The sequence below is a fragment of the Amaranthus tricolor genome, chromosome 2, assembly GCF_026212465.1.
Source record: "Amaranthus tricolor cultivar Red isolate AtriRed21 chromosome 2, ASM2621246v1, whole genome shotgun sequence".
In the NCBI taxonomy this organism is placed as follows: Eukaryota; Viridiplantae; Streptophyta; class Magnoliopsida; order Caryophyllales; family Amaranthaceae; genus Amaranthus; species Amaranthus tricolor.
This window is the reverse complement of record NC_080048.1, coordinates 31,650,361-31,668,750: the sequence shown is the minus strand read 5'-3', so window position 1 is coordinate 31,668,750 and position 18,390 is coordinate 31,650,361.

The window sequence follows — 18,390 nt, the reverse complement described above, 5'->3', positions numbered from 1 at the left end:
TTTTTGAGTAATTGAGTCACTACCATCACACATAGATAATTTGACACTTGCAGTAACACAAAATTATTGCAATAGACTACTTAAGATAAAAAAAAAAAAACATTTTCCCATTCTTTTGACTTGATGAAGAAAAGTACTCTTTCTATGAAGTTGCCTACAAGTTTAAAAAGTCTTGAGGGTATTCCATTCACACTAAAAAAATTAATTTTTTTTACAAAACTAAATTAAACAAATTAAAGAATAATTAGAAAACATAAATTCTTTGTAATTTGCTGTATAATACGCGGTGTTTACATACGCACAAAATTATCTTCCTTGAACGAAATAAGCTCCAACTACAAGCAGAGTCTTGACTAAAGGAGTCGGTGTCACCAAGTTCTACGCAAACTGTACTATTTTGGAGTTGGACTCTTGTCTTACATTACGTATACTGTGATTTCATTATAAGCGGATTGATATTAGGGTGGGCCAGGAGAGAGCGTGGTGGTGGAAGGGGAAATGGGTGATTGGGGGTGAGTTTTTATTTTTATTTTTTATTTATTTTTTATTTTTTTAAATATAAATAACCAGTTATAGCAGATTATTAAGTTACATGGTAAGCTGGGAGTAAATGATGTGCAAATGTGAGATTATTGAAAATAATTGAAAAGTTGAATTTTTCATAGGCGAATAAGTAAAAAATGAGATTATTCAAAATAATTCTTTCTAAATATAAACAACTTTTTCCTAAATAATAATACATGATTGTGCATTACAAAATTTAATAAGAAAAAGAAATTTAAGCAATACTAAAGTCTAATCTCAATAAATATAAATTTCAGCAAAAATATGTGTGGATGATGTTGAATTTTTTGTGTGAGAAAGATAAACTAGTTAAAAAGAGTTAACATTTTAAACAAAGCTAGCTAGCTTAGAGAATAATGAGTGAATATATGATTATTAGATGTAAGTATATAATAAACCAAAATACACTTATTTGGTGCAATCAAATGTAAGATACCGATAAATTTTGTGATTTTAACTATTAATTTAAATTTTTAGTTGAAATAACTATTTAATATTATATCAGAGTCAACATGACAAATAGTCATGAGTTCTTATCTCATTCACTCTTCATTTCAAGTTAAATATTGAATTTGTAATTGAAGTAATTCCTTAACATATACTCATCCTAATTTAAGATAAGAAAGTTATTACTTACCAGTACTATAGGTTAATTATTTATATCGCCTTTAATCCAAAACTTAATTTTTTCTACAAATATAAAAATCTTATATTGATAATGGCATATATAAAATAAAAATAATTAAATAATTGATAACCTTTATTATTTTATAGATATAATGATTAGGCAACATCTATATATACAACTCCATTTCAGGTTTACAATCAAACATTTCATTACATAAAGCATAACAAAAATACTAACACTACAAAAATAGCTACAATTCATTAATTAATTACTCCACTCCCAATAGAGTTAGAGTCGTGAACCCAATATCTCGCACAAATCAAAATCCGAGAGAAGAGGATAGCAGATAGATCATCAATCCATAAAAAACATTGGTTACTTGTTTGAAAGCAAAGAAATGGCATTAATGGTGGAAGAACAATTAAGCTCTCCTAAGAAATCTACATTATCTCTTCTTGAGGCTCTTGCTAAGGGAGGAAGCATAAGTTCATACAAAACTGAAGATGGGAAGATTAAGATCAAAATTTTGGTGAAAAAACAAGATTTAAAGCAAATGCTTCAAAGTGTGAACATTAATAATAATCATAATAGAAATAATAGTAGTACTTCTAGTATATTTCCATTATTGTCATTTTCTGCAGAAAGGCAATTGCATAATCTAATGAAGAGGAAGAAGAAAGGAAGTCAAGCTAAGGAGCATAAAATTAGCCATTGGAGGCCTGTTCTTCATAGCATTCCTGAGGAGTATTGATTATTGAAATTCATAACCATTATTTATTACAAATTGACAAATTCATTAAATTCTTTTATATACAATACAAATTTTGATTCTTCAGTTCTTCTGGTAATGATTTATGTTTTATGAGATTTTGAGTATGTTCAACATGTTGAACAACACATAACATAAAAAGTTAGGGACCTTAGTGTTAAATTACGTAGTAAATGTTTAAAGATACAAAATTATTAGAATAATATCATAATTTTTAAAATTGCATATAATATTCAAAATATTTGTCAATTTTTACTTCGTCTCATATTATTGATTTCCTTGTTTTTGATTTTCTCTTACAAAGGAAAAATAGATGAACATTTGAAACTAATTATGGTGGAGCACTTTACCTTTGGATTTTTAAATATAAGCAATTTTTAAATTAGTTTTGATGGAGCCATAACATCTGGGGCGAATCTACATGGGCCGGGCCAAAAATGTGATTTATTGTATTTTTAGCTTTGGCTCCCTTTGCTAAGATATGATATATAGTTTAAACAGTGCAAGAACACAAAAATTACTATAGCTTGTTAGGATTATTGGTAACTTGTGTTACCAAGTAATCAAAACGTGATTAAGGTAATTAATCACTTTAGTTAGTGAAGACTAGAAGAGGACAAAGAATCACATGTGATTAATTTGTATGGGTAGGAAATTTGGCATGTGAAGGCTAGGAGTGCAAAGTTTTAGTCCTAGGATCAAGTGCAAGAGGCCTTGAAGACCGTGGGCATGCACGAAAGAGGCAAGAAAAGCATGCAAGTGAAGACAGCAGGGCCTGACCACACCGCTCGACTTGGGGGTCGATCGAGCAGGTGGGTCGAGCAGCCCTCACGCCTACGTCTGTTCTCACTCTGAAGCTGCTGTTTAGACTTTGTTTGTTCCTTTCAGCTGCTGCCCACTAATACTACATGAAGAACCTCATTAAGTAAGCCAAAAGTCTCATTAGTGAGCTACCTTACTTGCTCAAGAATACTCCCTATTTTAGCTTTTCTCTTCCTCACACTTATACTCTATTGTAATTCCTTCAAGTTTTGTATTTTCTCCTTTAAACACATTAATATAATCCTAGGCTAGATGGTGGATGTAGCCCAAGATTGGTAAACCACCTTAAGTACTTGTCTTCATTATTTACTTATTATTGTCATTCATCACATTATATTACATTATTTGATTCCTATACTTGACACAACAAAAACTTACATTTAAAACCTTATTTAGTGATCCTTGAGTGAGGTTTATTACCTCTCCTTTCATAACTCAATAGTTGGAGTAATATATTTGTAACCTTATAAGGTTAAGGGATCAAATCCTAATGTAAACAATTATTTTTTTATAAACTACTAAATTTATATTATAATGTCGTTACTTTTACATTCATAATTTTACATTCATCCTTCTTTTGTTACTGTGAGTTTGCTATCTTAATTTTAATACTGTTTTTTGGAGACTTACTAGGCAAATAATAGAGTTAAAAACACTTGATTTTTTTTTTCAAAAGGGATACTTATATAGAAGTTTCAACTCCATTTGTTGAATATGATTTTTGTTATAATACAAGTTCATTGCAGTCTATAGGATTTTAAAAATTTTCATAATTTAACTAGTTATTATATAGTAAATAATTTGCTAGTATATTGACTATTTGACCTTTCTAATTTAAAATTCTGGCTTTGCCCTTGCATAACGCCACATACTCCTTTCTAGGTTCACCATTGGAGAAACATATAGTATATTAAAAAACACAAGATTTTATGTTTTGTTGTGGTGTGCCTTGAGCCTTGTGTAGAGGGGCGAAGTCAGGATTTGAAATTAGAAGGGCCAAATAGTCTATATACGATCAAAGTATTTACTATATAAAAACTAATTAGATTATGAAAATATTAATATCATACAAACTGAAATGAAATTGAGTCATAGCAAAAATTATATTCAACAAATGGAGTTGAAGGTTTTCTATAATTATCACTTTTGAAAAAACTCAAATGGTTTTTTTTTTTTTTTTTTTTTTTTTTTTTTTTTTGATTCTATTATTCCCCTAGTAAGAAGGTGTTCTCTTCAACTTATTTTTTTGACTTATTACTTATTCTTATTGGAATCAGATCAGATCAGACCAGATCAGATCAGAACTATTCAGATCAGATCAGAAAGTTTCAGATCAGACCAGACCAGATCAGAACAGATCAGACCAGACCAGATCAGATCAGACCAGACCAGATCAGACCAGACCAGACCAGATCAGATCAGATCAAACCATACCATTATTATTATTATTATTATTATTATTAGGGAAAATTGTAAACAAACACCTTTTAAAACCCGGTTTTTGTAAAGAAACACCTTTTAAAATTTTTTTTGCAAATAAACACCTTTTAAGACACTTTTTGTTAAATTAAACACCTTAATTGGAATTCCGGTGGGTTTTGTCCAAATTCCGACGTTGACTTTGCGTTTTGACCTCCAAAAACATGCGCGTGTTTGCAATTTCCTTATAATACACGCTCCTTTCTTTTCAACTTCCATAAACACTCCATTTACACCCTAAAATCCCATTTCAAATCATTCTTCTCCTTCTCTCTCTTTGCTTTGAAGTTCAATTTCTAGGGTTTTCAAAGGTTGATGCTTTGATCTTCCATTTAGTATGTCTTCTTCCAGTGGTTGTTCTCGTGCCATTGAAAACTCACAACATTGTAGATGCTACTGTGGGTTGCGAATTGCGATAATGAGGTCCTGGACCCCCAAGAATCCTGGGCGTAGGTTCATGGCTTGTAAATTATATGACATTGAAAGTGGAAGAAGGGGTTGCTCGTTCTTTAGGTGGATTGATGCGGATCAAGTAGAGTGGCAAAGGGTAACTATTAATGAGTTGGTGGAGGTGAAGAAGGAATTGATGAATGAATTGATTGTGCTGAGGAGTCGGTTGAGTAGGTCGGTGTATGACAAATCAGACGGTTGGCATGTTGGGAGGTTGAAGGTGGCAAAAAACTGCAGCAAATGTCAATTTTTGGCTCTTTTGGTTGTTTTATTTTTAAGAACTGTATTTAAGATGATGGACTAGTTTGGTTGTGTTGTTGGTTGTTTATGCTTTTGCCTCAATTTCAATATGTACTTTTGAAGTATTCAACCAAACTCATCAGTTGTTTATGTGTTTGAATCAAATATGTTAGATGTTAGATGTTAATGTAAACTTGTAGTATTGTATTGAATCAAATATTGAATCAAACTAGTTTGGTTAATGTAAACTAGTTTGGTTAATGTAAACTTGTAGTATTGAATCAAATATGTTAGATGTTTTTTTTTTGTATCCATTTTATACTGTGCAGCTTGCATATCATCCATTTGTTAAGCATTCAACCAATTCTCATAATGCATAATGTCATCCATAACATGAAAATACATATAAAGTCATTGACTAAGCAATAAAAAGTAATAATATTTAACAAACAAACTTCGGAGGTACTAAATTCAAGTGTGAGATGTTTGAGATGAATCTACTGGTTGTGAGGAGTTGTTGTTGATTTCTTCTTGACTTTGGCTCATTTTTCCCCTTTTCTTCTTTATGGCTTGTTTTGGAACACCATCACTCATTGGCCTTCCTCTTTTTGCTGGAGGTTTAAGGGGTGCAAGTGGGTTCTTGCATTTGCTTTTATTGTGGCCTAGACCTCCACAGTTACTGCATGCATTGGGCTTCTTCTTTCTTAGTACTGGAGGTTCATGTTCAGCTTCCCCCTCACCCTTCTCTTTGATTCTTTTTTTTTGTGATGGTCTGCCAGGGAGCTTTTTCACACCAGGAGGGTTAGGTTTGGGATGCTCTGTAGAATCCCATTGCTTCATTCCAGGCATTGGTTGGAAAATAGGTGCATAGGCTAATGCATACATCTCCTTACTGTATGCCTTGTGCACATACATTTCAGGGTTGCCCCTGAATGCCATGATGCATTTGAATGCATGACAGCAAGGGATTCCTGTCAAATCCCACCTGAAACAACCACATGAATGCCTTTTCAAGTCAACCACCCATCTATCTCCATCATGATCAACCTCAAACAAGTCAATATCAGAAATTGTCTCAAAGCAGTTCTTGGACATTTCTTGGGCACTTTTGAGCACCTTCATAGCAGCTGGCATGATTGATCCATGATAATTCCTACATCCTTCCCTTTTGTTGAAAGCCCTTGCCATGACATATCTTCTTATCCACTCCATCATGCTCAATATAGGTTTGTTTCTACACTCCCTCAAAACCGAATTAAATGACTCACAACAATTGTTTAACACCATGGCTGACTTGGACTTGGGGTTGAAAGCATGCCTACTCCACCTTTGAACAGGGATGTTGTCTAAATACTTGAAAGCATCATTAGACAACATCTTAATGGCTTGCATTTGTTCATTGAATTTGTCCTGCATTATTTAAGTGTGTTCATTGATTATTTAAGCAACAATACACTAAAATTGCCTTATTTAAACAAGAGAAGAGTTTATAATATTGCCTTGGTCCCTGCCCTTGCTGCTTGCCAAAACAAAGATTTAAAAGCCGTTCCTGCAAAATTGAGTTTGAAGTTGGCCCATATATATCTGCAACAATACCTTATATCTGCATTTGGCACTACTTTGGAGAATGCATCCAGTAGTCCCTGTTTCACAAAAAATGTGTTAAATTATTTAATGGAATACTTGAAATGGAGCATAAAAGAGCCAGGGTATTGTACCTTTTGCCTGTCAGACATGAAGGTTAGCTGCTCATTTTCATGGACCCAAGTTATGTGTTCAGTAACAATACCAAGATCTTTCGTCAACAGATCAAGAAACCATGTCCAACTATCTTTATTTTCAACTTCTGCAACAGCCCACGCTATTGGAAACAAGTTATTATTCCCATCTTTTCCAACAGCTACCAAACATACTCCTGGCCATTGCCCTTTCAGGTGGCAACCATCAACACCAATTATGTGCCTACAACCTTGTAGAAACCCCTCCTTACAAGGCTGCAAACAGATGTACATTCTTTGAAATGTTGTTGGGGGCCTTTCTATGTCACTGACAACAACAAATGCAGATGAACCAACAACATACTTCCTAACTGCAGCAGCATAGTCCCAAACCCTTTGGTATTGCTCTAATGCACTACCATGAATCATGTGAAGAGCAATGACCTTGGCATAATAGGCTTTATGATACTTCACACTTACCCCAATGTCCCTAAGAATCAACTTCATGAAGTATTTGAGCTTCAGATTGGGGTCATCCCTAAAATGGTCTAAATACCTTTCAGCTAAAAATTCAGATGTAACTTTGGGATTTGCACTGTGAAATCCACAACTATGTTCACTGGTCATGCTTTTAATCTGCCAAGTTTCCTCCAATTTTAATTTTCTACAATGAATTCTAAACAAACACTTCTGCTCCTCACATATGCATTGTATATACCTACCGTACTTCAATAGGCACTTGCATCTATGTTTACAATATACACTAACTCTTCTTGAATTGTTATGCAAGAAATAGTAATCATACCTGTTCATAATAGCATGGTGCCTAATGGCCTTCCTAACATCCTGCACACTTTCAAATCTAATTCCCTTCTTCAGCTCCACATTTTTTTTAAAGTCAACCTTAGGATTGAATACTGGTCCATCATCTACCTTATCATCATCTGATTCTGCTCCACTGCCTTCCTCTTCTGAGTCTTCATTCAAATCATCATCTTCTCTCACTTCAACCTCTTCATCCCTAACAATCGTACTATCCAAGTTCTTGGTGACACCTTCTGCAAATAAATCACCACCTACTGGTATATCTTCATCTGCAGCACCATCATATAATACATCATCCTCTGTTCCAATCTGTGGTTCAGCATCTTCAATGGTTACTTGTTCAAAACAAGACTTTGTTTTTCTCCTGAAGGCTGCTATTTTTTCTACTTTTTTGCACTTAGGGTTTTGGCTATTATTTACCATTTCATTGTGGTCCAACTCAGCTTCTAGGCCAACAGAAGTACTTGGGCAACCTTCTAATACCTTAGGCCCAGCCCAACCACAATCTTCAATGTCCAAATTCTTTACAGCATCTTCAAATTCACAAATGTCCTCACTTCCAGCATCATCACTATCCTGCTCAAATCCATAACTATCATTATCCTCCTCAACTCCACCAACAGCATCCAAAGAACCCACATCCAATGTACTCTGATCATACTCCACAAATACAGTAATGAAATCATTCTCATCTTTCGTTGCCAATACATCAACTAAAGGTTTGTTGGGTGTAAATTCAGTTAAACCATTCATCAAGCTCCTCCCCTTCCTCCTATAATATACAGTAAACTCAGCATCTTTCCTCAGAATGACCTTCCTAACTAATTGTACAACACCAAAAAAATTAATTTCAGAACAACCCACTTTGATATCAAGGCACCCTTCATCATACAACCTCCTTTTCTTCTTATTAACAAACCGTCCCTCATGCCATATTTTTAGGTTGAATATGCATTTGACACCAGTTGAAGGATTAAATACAGGGTTTTTTGTCCTCATTTGCACAATTACCAAATACAAACCCTAATTTCAGAACTCCACAAACACAATGTACTAATGCGTAACAATTAAACAACTGTATTAACAATTCGATTTACAATGCAATTGACATCAAAAAGAGAGTAAATTTATTGCGAAAAAACCCTTACCTTTAACAATCGACAAGAATTAACAGAGCAACGAATCTTCGGTCACAATCAACAATGCTGAAGGGAAATGTGGAGGCAAGGAAAGGAAGATGAGGAAGATGGAGAAGAAATTCACGAACAATTAAAACTCTACCCTGCGTTTGAAATCAATCGCGCAATATGCAACTCATATAGCTTTTTCAACGTCGGAATTTGGACAAAACCCACCGGAATTCCAATTAAGGTGTTTAATTTAACAAAAAGTGTCTTAAAAGGTGTTTATTTGCAAAAAAATTTTAAAAGGTGTTTCTTTACAAAAACCGGGTTTTAAAAGGTGTTTGTTTACAGTTTTCCCTTATTATTATTATTATTATTATTATTATTATTATTATTATTATTATTATAGAATTCAACTAAATATAGTCAACGATATTTGGGCATCAATTCAAAGAGAAGCAAAAACATCGTAGTTTTTGATGTTTAATTTTTATAATGTAATGTATATTATTATTAGATGGAGAAACTATGTAGTATGTAATAATGATAATGATAATGATAATGATAATGATAATGATAATGATAATGATAATGATAATGATAATGATAATAATAATAATAATAATAATAATAATAATAATAATAATAATAATAATAATAATAATAATAATAATAATAATAATAACAACAACAATAGTAATAATAATAATAATAATAATAATAATAATAATAATAATAATAATAATAATAATAATAATAATAATAATAATAATAATAATAATAACAATAATAATAATAAGTAATAATAATAATAATAATAATAATAATAATAATAATAATAATAATAAGAAAAAATTATAAAAAAATTATAAAAATAAATAATAATAATAATAATAATAATAATAATAATAATAATAATAATAATAATAATAATAATAATAATAACAATAATAAATAATAATAATAATAATAATAATAATAATAATAATAATAATAATAATAAGAAAAAATTTAAAAAAAATTAAAAAAATAAATAATAATAATAATAATAATAATAATAATAATAATAATAATAATAATAATAATAATAATAATAATAAGAAAAAATTTTAAAAAAAATTTAAAAAATAAATAATAATAATAATAATAATAATAATAATAATAATAATAATAATAATAATAATAATAATAATAATAATAATAATAATAATAATAATAATAATACCTTAACTACTATTATTAATAACAAACTCAATGAAACCAAATCAAATCAGATCAGACCAGTTCAGATCAGACCAGACCAGATCAGATCAGACCAGACCAGATCAAATCAGATTAGACCATATCAGATCAGACCAGACCAGATCAGAAAGATTCAGATCAGATCAGACTGAATTAGACCAGATCAGACCAGATCAGATCAGATCAGATCAGATCAGACCTTAGTAAATTCAGATCAGATCTAATAAGATCAGACAAAGAGAACATGTCCTAAGTCTCATAAAAAATACTATTACAATTAAGATAGTAAAAATATAAACTCACACATTAAAAAGGGTAAATGTAAATAATGAAGTATGATGAGTAATAACATTATAATATAAATTTATTAGTTTATTAAAAAAGAATAGTTTAAATTAAGATTTGATCTCTTGACCTTATGTTATAAATGTGTTAATCAAATATTGAGTTATAGTAGTTTTTGCTTTATTATTATACTCTTTAAATTATATATCTTAAATTAGTAAAGAAGTACAAATAATCACATTTTCCACAACTCTGCCCCTTCTTGTGTATATGGAACGTATGAAAGTACATTGAACCTAAGTGTCTACATCGAACTTTATGTGTTAGGAGTAGACCTGGGAAAACGGTTGGTCGGTCGGGTTTTGGGTCGGATCAATTTCGGTCGGGTCATTTTCGGGTCGGGTCAGTTTCGGATCAGGTCGGATCACTCTGGGTTTCGGGTAGGTTCGGATTGACCCAACGGGTTACCATAAAACATTAGAATATCCAATCGACTAATTCAACATAAAAAAAAAATCATTAAAATGTCTAAAAAAAATCATTAGAGAAATTACATGTACGATTTTCAAAAAATAGTTGGTATGTCAGGTTCATTTAAGTGCAAGAAAAATAGGGGAATTAATACTTATTTTGAAAGACTCGTAAGGTACGCCCTTTATAAAAGTTATTTTGTTTATTATAATTGTAATGTTAGATAAAAATGACGTTAAAATTATCTTCACAATTTTCATGTTGGAAAGATATACAACTAACTAAGTACTTATTTCGTCTTATAAGATACGCGTTTTATAATTTAGGGTAGCGACATTCGTTTTTTGAAAAGCTCATTCAAACGTGCGAAACGTTCGTATAAATTATATTGATTTGCTTACTGAAATGTAGAAGAATTAAAAACTCATTTGACTGATTTAACAAGATACATGTATTCAATTAAGATGATTATAACGTCCTGTTTTTAAAGAAAAATAATTACGATGGCTAAAAAGACGTTAAATACGTGTTTTTTGAGATCTATTGATGAGTTTTAGAGTTCAAGTGATATACTCAATATGTTGAGATACTTTGAAAACTAAAATTTTATTTGAAATGAATTCTAACATTGAAATTACTCTAAAAATTGATATTAAATCTGTCAAAACGGGTCGGTTTTCGGTCGGTTTCCGGTCGGGTCATTTTCGGTCGGGTAATTATCGGGTCGGTCATGTTTCGGATTAAGTCGCTTTCAGGTCGGTCGGGTTCGGATTTTGTCGGGTCGGGTTCCGGGTTCATTTTCGGGTCGGATCAAATTTTCCCAGGTCTAGTTAGGAGTGTGTAAGATATAATTGTGTTTGTATTCGGAAGGGTTGCGTTGGTTATGAAGATTATTCAGTATTGAAATCGGTTCCTTATTATAATTTATAAGCACCCCATTATACCTTTGTTTAAAGGCAAATTTTTTATTAAGATCATCTTATAAGACGGTTTAATATGGACTGATCTAATTTTTTATTTTTTAATTAAAAAAGAACTGTTTTTATTTAGTTAACTATTATGTAAGTTTAATTTTGAGTTGCTTGTATGAACCCGTCTTACAATGAAACGATGTCATACAGAACTTGTTGTTGTTTAAGATACGAAATGAAGTAAGTTTTTTTAGCCTAAATACTTCGGAGCCGAATTCATGTATCTTCGTTTATATATTAATCATTTAATCATCTTATGAGCTTGAAACTCTATATAATGAATAGGAAGAATAGTCATGAACCTTGTTATATTTAGTGTCAAGTTCACTATATATTAGTATACAAATTTATCAAATTATAATGTTAATAAAATTATGTAAAAATTGAAATAAGTTTTTATAACCACATAATTATTGCTTGATTGAATAAATAATTATCGATCATATATTCAGCCCAAAAGTAGCTATTTTTGTGAAATAAACGAATTTGTAAAAAAAAAATTCGTGTCGAAATTAACATGCTTGCAAAATTACTATCCACATAATCTAATAACTCATTCTCTATAAAAAATAAAACACATGACAAAGTTCTATAAAATCATCATTTGCAATTTTCCTGTTCTTTTATACTATTGTATGATTGTATTATTTTATCTAATGAAATCTGTTTAAAAACTTACCTTTAATACTTAAAATTATAATTAATGTAATAAATATTTTGGAGTAACACACAATCACATTTTAACCTGTAAAAATGGTTCATTTATGACAAAACTCTATAAAATCGTCATTTAGAATTTTTCATTCTTTTTCTAGTGTTGTATGATTTTTCAGTTTTTTTATAGTATTGTATGATTGAAAGATTGTATTTTTTGATCTAATCAAATCTTTTTGAAAACTTACCTTGAATACATAAAATCATAATTAATATAAATTTTTTTTTGAATATCACACAATTACATTTTAACCTATTAAAATGCTCAATTTGGCAAAACTCTATAAAAAACGTCATGTGGAATTTTCAGTTCTTTTATAGTATTGTATGATATAATGTATGATTAAAAGATTGAATTTTTTGTTCTAATCAAATCTTTTTGAAAACTTATCATTAATACTTAAAATCATTATTAATATAAAAAATCTTTTGAATATCACATAATTACATTTTAACCTATTAAAATGCTCTATTTGGCAAAACTCTATGAAAACGTCATGTGAAATTTTCCAGTTTTTTAATAGTATTGTATGATTGTCCACCTTATTTACTTGCATTAGCTTTTTCATTCATATTCATTCTTTAATTGAACAACCATTTTTTCATAGAGCTTTTATATCCCGATCTATTCGTATGAAAATAAAATAGATGAATAGTCATTCGATGAAAATCAATTTGAATATTTCTTATTATAATAAGCATCTAATCACGCATATTATTAAAGAAAAATGAGTAAAGTATTCTTAAGTTCATTAAATTAAAAGAAGTAATTATTTCTTGTACAAATTCTTGGTATAACTTGATTGTATATGAATATGATAGAATTTTTTTTCTTTATCTAAAAAATTCAAAGTAATTCTTAAGAAAAACAAAAGGACAAAGTTTTCAATGTTGGGTCAAAATTTATATATAAAAAAAATATATATTTTCTATTCTATGAAATGACTTGAATTTTTTTTTTTCTGATTTAAAGGCAGGTGAAAATATATGAATAAGAGATATATTGATGTCTATAAGACCTAATTCCCCAAGCACGTTGAAACTCCTTCAAGAATCGTGCTGCTGATTGGAATGCTTAAAGAAGCTCATGTGTCAATAACTTTCATTCCTCGTGTTAGACCATTTATAGCACCTATAACTACAACCCTAACTTGATTAATTTCTAATAATTGTTATACCTTACAAGTCATATTAATTGGTCAACCACTAATATCTCGACCATTAACTAATAGAGGTTTGTAAATATTAGGCATCTAGCATTGCCTGGTGGAAAAGCTATGTTTAGAAACAAACCAATAATTTGAGCAATACGTCGCAGATTAATTTTTTTTAGGTGTAGAAACCAAACATATATATAATAACTATATAACAATATCGAATGAGCATTACCTTTATTTTGATGGCTTTTGTTTGCATAGCTTCTTTGTGTAGCCGTTATATACATATATTCTATTGATGTATGTATGTAACCGAGTGTATGGACAAGCTAAATGCTTGAGCCTCTTATATCCTCTTCTTACTATATAATTTTTTATTCTAATACCATTAGTTTACACATATACTCCATTAATGTAATTTTTTCGGCTTCTATTGAGATTTTAGCTCTTATATCCTTTAAACCCACAATAAATACACTTATTCCCTTATTCTCCATGACTTACACCTCACTAAGAACCTGACCACGGATAGGAATAGTTAGAGACGTCTTATTCGTGTTTTAGACTACTGATTCCCTTCTGCTTACCTGTTAGTATTCTTGTTATTTGGCTTTTACTTTTTTTTTTATGCTTTTTATTCATCTTTATTTTATGTTTAAGGATCACGCTTGTGTGATAAAATACGGGCTTGTGGAGTTAGCTTCAACTTCACTCAGTCCTATTCGTTGCAGGAACTTCTCTTGATCTTTTCCAAGTTGAGGGACTCTTTGGCCGCATTCTCTTTTATGGGTATGAGTTACCGCCTTCCTTCACTTCCCAGACCCTGCTCATAGTTTTCTATGGGTGTGATACACCGGATATGATAATAACATAATGAATACATTAGTTTAATTAGGATGGTGGATGTAGCATTATTAAAGGGTTAACTAGCTTAACTCGTGTTAATATTTGCATTAGTTTTTCACATTTAAAATCACATTTTTTTTTTTTGCACTTTTTAAACTATTTATTTTGATAAAGAGTGGAATATATATATATATATATATATATATATATATATATATATATATATATATATATATATATATATATATATATATATATATATATATATATATATATATATATATATATATATATATATATATATATATATATATATATATATATATATTAGCCATAAGATGGTAAAAATATCATAAGATTGAAATTATAATTGTTGTTTAATTCCTACCACCATTGGTATAAACCTTTTTGGTAGTAGATTTGTGGGCATTATTGGAATTAGGTAGACGTTCAAAAGTTCAAATCCTTCCTATGATTAATACACTCATTTACAGGGATATTAAGTTGTTTATAAGAGAAGTCTAATATTTTAAGCTGCATAGAAATTCCTCAAACTTTTTAATTATTAAATTTTTATAAGTCATATTTCAATTATAAGGGTTGAAAAAGCACATTTTAATGTGAACGAATAATATGCCAGCTATTTATTTCTTACAAAGCTCATCGTGAAGCTTATTAGGTACAAATTCAATTAGTTAATATTTCTTATATGATCATCTAACTAACAAAATTTTTTAATAGTTAGATTTTTGTTATCAAAAAAACAATTTTTTATAATGTCAGAAAAACAATCTTGTATGACTTGATCGAATATATAACTTGATCGAACATGAAAATAACATGTATATAAAAATCAATTTGAACTATTATATCAACTAATCGTATATAATCTTACTCAAAATAGTGAACATGAATTGTAACCTATATATAGGTCAATTTGGGGAAATGAATGAGCCGCAATGGCTGATTTAATTTTTTTTACGTGTCATCAAATTAATATTCTAACCTTTAGTGAATTTATATAGTTAAATTCATTAAGAAATATTGCAAAGTTTTCAATTTTTTAAGGAAAAATTTTAAAATATAAATGGGATTAATTGACTCAATAAGAGACTGTATGGCTCTGTCACTAGAGAGGAGTAATCGTCTTGAACCCACCATATTGAAACTAGGAAGCTCATTTATGCATGAAGGAAACACATTAGAATATATTAAAATATTGGGCCAAGTCAGGATTTTTAAATAGGAGGGTCAAATCAGGATTTTTAAATAGGAGGGCCAACAATACATTGGTAATAAATACGTAAAAATAAGTTAAAGTTTCTTACATGCTCAATTAATTGAAACATTCTCAACGGAATTTCATTAAAGCAAAATCAGCAATAATAAACTCTAACCTTAAGATATCAACAAATCCGTTATTATAGATACCACTAGAGCATATCGTAACCTGCATTTTACTTTTCAGCTCAGTCTTAACGATGTTCATTGGGTATTTTACATGTCGTCATACCAACAAGGATACTTGAAACAAGCTAGATCAATCTATCAACAAGTGAAAACTTTGGTGAATTTTGCTGCTTCATTATTTCGACATATAATGTTGACATAGAGGCTTGTCAAATTGCATACACTGAAAACACCAAAATAAAAATGTTTACGTTGAAGTTTTTCTCGATCAAAGACTTGAAAGAATTGTTAGGATCTAGGGATATAATAAGCATTTAATTTGTGAATATCGAAAGGCTTCAAAGAAATATTAGAATCTTGGGATGCACTATGCATTACAAAATCAATTATGTTTTCATCAAATCTATGATCGAGTACTTATAATTGTGCATTCGCTGGCTCCTTAAAAATACCACCTCGATAATGATGGCCCATTGTTATATTCCCCTTTCAACGAGAACGACTTAGCAATAAACTATAATATGCATCCAAACCATGCCCTAAAACTCTAAATCAAGACTTTAACAGAAGACACAAGACCCTTCACATTCACTATGTCTTAAACTTGACATTGCAAATCATAGAACACATTATCAATTAACCCCAAACGTTCTCCCATTAAATACAAAACAAATACAAACTCAAAAGACATCAAGCAATTATTAATTGCATCTACACTTGCACAGTTGTTAGATTTTCCCATCTTTATAATATTCTAACGAACCACACCAGTTGCACCAAATGCCCTTATCAAACTAGTAATGGGAGATGTCCATCAAGTTCCAGTATCTTTTTCCAATTTTCTATCGTATTAAACCTTTTTCTAATTTTGGTTCCCTCATGAACAATATGTTTGGCTATTTCATGTAACTTGCTAGCAAAGATATGAAAATTCTCCTTTAGTATTGTTGATGAGATACATGAACATTTCCTTTACATTTACCTCATATATAGTTTAATTGAATAATTTATAATTACAAAGGGAAATCTTATTTTAATTTAAATGAATAAAACTTACTAGAAGCATGTTTAAACAATACTTCTTTCACTTCATTGTTGTACAAAGTTGCATAATTGATAGACTCAAGAATTTTTTTTTTCTATTTTTATAACTTATACTTTCACCGTGTCCTCTAAAAGCGCAATTTTTCAGGCTTTTTTATGAACAATAATGATTGAAGCTTTTAGTTGCAATCTATTCTTCTTTATTTCTTCCTGTGATTGGCCTATAAGTACTGCCTCAATATGTTGGTTGGTATCCTCTAAAAGTCAAGTGCTTTTTAATTGATGTTGTACTAAGAATCAAATTTGTTTCCCATATGATTTAGAAGTGCACAATTCTTCCCACGATTCACTTTTTTCTAATTTGTAAAGCCAATACGTGTAAAATATCTAAAAGGCATTTTTGTGAAATGAAATCATCGAAATAAAAAGGTTACTTTCTTTGATGGTGAATATTCAATCCGGGGAAAATTTTAAATTTAAGTAGATTCAAATAAACAAAAAGCATTCATGGATTTTGAAAGTGCATATATATGAAAAATATAATGGACTGAAACCAACTCGACGCTTACAAATGTATGAGGCCTATTAATTCTCTGTAATTCAAATTTCATTTTTTACCCCACATATTCATGTTGTTCCTCATTACTTTCATTTTCAACATATAAAATTAAAAATGCCCACTATTAACCCTTTTTAAAACATAATGAAGTGTTTTGACTTTATATTATCATGTATTCACCTAGTATTATAACAAATTCCAAAATCAAACATTATTAAAATCAAGATAGAAAATTAAAAATGAAACTAAAAAAAGAAATGAGATCAAGATAGAAAATTAAAAAAAGAAACTATTAAAATCAAGATAGAAAGTTTAACTAGCATAAAGTGTTGACTGATAAGCTAATGTTTAAGCTAGTTGTTTACCATTACTGTTATGGAGATGTTTGGTAGCCGTTGTCTATTTTTAGACAAAAAAGTATGCTAAAAGTAAAAAGCCAATAAAAAAGCTAAAAAGAGTGGCATTTTAGTTTTGGCTTAAAAGCGACTTTTCAGCTAACTTAAAAGCCATTTACCAAACACTTTTATTGGCTTTTATATCAACTAAAAAGCCAACAACAACCAACCAAAAAGACAACAAAAAGCCAATTATCAAATACCCCACTGTTATAAACAAACAGTATCAATTGATTTTAACAATAACGGAATTATGAAAGCACAAAGCAATAATTCCATAGCAATTTCTTTTTTCAAAAAATGGGAAGTATATTGGTATTGCTTGATTAGCAAAAACTTAGACCGTCAGCATAAAAACTCCGAGGAGAAGAAGAAGCCATAGGACTAAGACCCAACACTGAACCAGAACACTCAAAATAGGTAGATTTTAATACAACACCAGGTTCATGTTACACACCAAACAAAAAACCAAAAATATACACCAAAACGAGATCCAAGACAAACACATCTGTATAACAAACCCATATCTAAAAACTAGACCAAAAACCCCTAACACGACAGCCTGCGGAGCCCATAATATCGTCCTAACACTGAAGTACATGCCTAAGGACCACACATTACTTTCTCTATCCTTAAGATTTGGAAACTTTACTTTAAAAATCACACCTTTAGGTGTT